Source organism: Carassius carassius, chromosome 22 (genome assembly GCF_963082965.1).
Source record: "Carassius carassius chromosome 22, fCarCar2.1, whole genome shotgun sequence".
Classification (NCBI taxonomy): Eukaryota; Metazoa; Chordata; class Actinopteri; order Cypriniformes; family Cyprinidae; genus Carassius; species Carassius carassius.
The window spans coordinates 22,860,446-22,864,168 of NC_081776.1; positions in this window are offsets into that span (position 1 = coordinate 22,860,446).

A 3,723-nucleotide genomic window follows, 5' to 3' on the forward strand; every position below is an offset into this window, starting at 1 on the left:
CTAAGTGCTGCAACAGATGGCCCCCCAGTCCAGGACCACTCCCGATCTACGGCACCTGAGCAAAAGGCTGGACAACAACCTGAATTTGCAGACAGACCATGACCTAAAAGCTACAGCCACAGAGAACAAGCAAGGATCAACAGTGCCCTTGCCCACAGCCTCATCATCCAGTTAAAGCCGAATGGAAGATGCCCACAGGGAGGCCCAGAGGACCAGGAGCGTGCGCAGAACCACCAGACCAACTGGACCAGCAAGTGAAAGTGGATTAAGAGGAGAAGGAGCTACAGGAGGAAGTGGAAAGCTTCAGGAGGCCTCTACAAAACCCGCACAGACACTGAGCACAGAGAGCAGATGGAGTAGAAGTCAGAGAGGCTCCAACAGGCTGAAGCTCTCTTAATCAATCTAAGATTCGGAACTGTCTATTGAGTTGGATACTCATCATTCATGGCATCATTCATTCTCTGTAATTCCTGTCAATACACCTTATTACCCTTTACCTGTTGGCTCCGGCTTGATCTATGACAGAAGACTGGACCAATACAGATACCTCTATGGATCCCCGACCACCCACTCCAGATGATGTCCTTGAGGAGTTGGTCAATGCTCGTCACACCCCTCTCACACAAGCACCAACTCCTCAAATTGGCTCCTATTGCTTCCTCGCTATGCAGGTGATGCAGCTGGGTGTGGCAGCTTTCTCCTTTAATTGGCACTGTATATTGAAATGCAGCCGCAGAAATTCATAAAAGAGCGCACTAAGGTAGCCTTTCTGATTTCTCTACTTTCTGGCAGAGCATTAACATGGGTGAAGGCAATATAAAATTCAAATAGCCCCATAATTAATTCTTATGAAGCATTTACTAACCATTTCAAGGAAGTGTTTGGGAGAGCTTTCTGTGTCTGACCAGCTACTGTGGCTGCGCAAGGGCACCACTCCCATCCATGACTACACTCTACAATGTTGCACGCAAACGGCATCCAGCAGATGAAATGAAGCAGCTATTCTTAGCACTTATTGACAGGGATTGGATTCCCTAATCCACACTCAGATGGCAATTTCATGAAGAAAGTGTTTGTTTGGAAAATTTCATGTCAAAAGCCAATCAAATTGCCCACCAGCCAGCAGCACCCGCAGCCAGTTCTCCAGTATTACAGCCCATGCAGGTGGACTTCACAAGGCTCTCTCCCTCTGAACATACTTGCCCACTTCGCAGCAGGTCTCCGTCTCTACTGCACAGCCAGGGACCATTAAATTGCAACCTGCCCTGCCCAACCCTCACATTACAGAACTTGCCCTCGTTGACTCGGGCTCCTTGGGCAACTTCATCTCGCTGGACCTATTAAAATGTCTTCATCTGCCTTGCATATGCAAAGTCCGGTAGCTCAGAGTCGAAACCATCCAGGTGTGGAGTATATCCCCTGTCCACCCCGGAGTTCAAGGCTATGGAGGAATACATCCAGAGAAATGGATGGGAGCAGAAATATAAAGTGCCTCACATTGTGCTAAAATGAATGAAAGAATTCAATATGCAACAATTTCATATAATTGGTGAACAGATATCTTTTCCCCACATTCTTTGACAAAATAAAGGACAGCTAACAAATATCAAAGTGTGTGACAAAAAAACATGCTATTTTATTAAATTCATTTTAATATACAAATTGAAAATGTATCTGCGACAAATATTAAACCTCTGGGGTCTAAGGGTGTTTTGGGTGGCTGGAGAGTTTTTGACATGCCCTGAATTTTTTATTTTTTTTTCAGTTGCTTATAAACATATACATGGCTATAAGTCTGAAAACACTGTATTCAGTACAAACTGGGCTACAATAATATGTAAATACCATGTATGTACATTATTGTGATTTTGAGAAAATAACGTTTATGTGTGGTTAGTGAAAAACTTCTCAGGTTACTTATGTAACCTACTCAGGGAACCACGGCTACATTAGTAACCTGAGACTTTCTCTTTCAAGGGAACTTCAAACTATCTTCTATGGGTTGCTATGGGGAACAGTATACCCACGCCACCATGCTGAGGGGAGTGCAGGCCAGAACCATGGCAAGCACTAAGTACCAACTCAACTCTACCATTTCCATGGGGGTTGCCTTTTGGACGTTAGACGGCTGTCCATGACATTTTCCCTCATGGCCAAAGGTCTAGGCTACATAATCTGGTGAAGTATCGACGAGTGAAATAACACTGCAAGTCGAGCACCCGGTTCTGAATCCAGCCAAGGTGGTGCTCACAGAGGACCTACCTAAGAAAGGACAAAAACCAGCAGGTCCCGGAAAAATACTGCAAATAAATCTCACAGAACGATTATACACATAAAAATGCAGCACAAACACACACACACACACACATAGAATGGATCATACTCACCCACTAGGATTCCTGCGATGAAGCGCCGCTCAAGAGGCAACCCAAAGAAGCCTCCAGGCTGGACTATCAGTAAAGTGGTTACTATGAAGCCATAGAACCAACCAAACATCATAGGTTCAGCATAGGAAACTAATGCAGGAAGTTCCTACGTCCTTTTGACTTGCAATTCCTTCTACCCACAGGCGGGGGAGGGGTGTAAACCATAACACTATCCTTCTGTGCCCATTTCAGATCCTCAGATTAAGAAGGGCCAGGACTCCTGCGTTACAGGCTTAGACCTGGATCTTTGTGGAACGAATGTTTTGAAGGCCACTGAGCACACCGCCTCCCTGAACGTCTCAACGATGCAATGTGCAGCATGCATTCAACTACTAGCTAAACACGTTCCGCCCACTCGCTAGATTGCCACAGAAATCAAGCCCGAGCAAAACTGCTGCCGCGAATGCATCGCCATTCCCATGGGAGGTGAACGCATTCATGCAAATGTTGCCTACAAACTTGGGTAAATGGTGAAATACTCACATCCCCTCAGTAGCCTCCCGAATGCATCACAATGAGCGCAGCAGAGCGCATCCAAATCCCTCGAGAGCTGAATGCTTGTGCTTGCTCTTTACTACACACACACACCCACAGTTCGTGAGCCATGTGAACTGTAGGTATCAGAGCAAAGACTCTGGCAGAAACATGCATTTATACTATAGTCGCACCGGTAGTGACGTCAGGGGTTATCGCTGGCCAGCATGTTGTTGGTGTTTTTTCAATGTATGCTTTACACACAGGTCATGAAGAGGCATTCCCCATAGGGTCCCCTAGAGGACGCAGTTCAAAGTTCCCTTGAAAGGGAACTACAATTTTGAATTGGGCCAGGCTCGGGCTTGCGCTCTGGTTTGCGAGGTAAATGAGCGGTCATGTGATGTGTTTCGATTAGCGCGAGAAAGATACAAAAAAGTATGCTGAGCAGGAGAAACGGAGGCTTGCCTCTGGCGATTACGTTTTGGTTGCACCAGCAACTAAAGCAATGTCTGAGGTGTGGAAAATTTTGACCATGTTTATAATGAGTTTAATGAGCCAGTGGGTTAGCGCAGGAATGCGCTGAAGCCATCTACAGTGGATTCAATCATTTTCCTACACAAAAATATGTAGGCCTAGCCTAATCTTGGTGAGTAAAAGTTTTAAAAATTATAACAAAAAAAATATTGAGTCTTCAATGCATAATGTAGACAGAGTAGCCTATATAGGCTGATATTGGCATTATATCTTGTATTAAATTTCAGCTGCTAGTGGCGAAGCAAATCCGGCGGAGCCTTTATCTTAATTTCGTTATTGTTAAAAACCC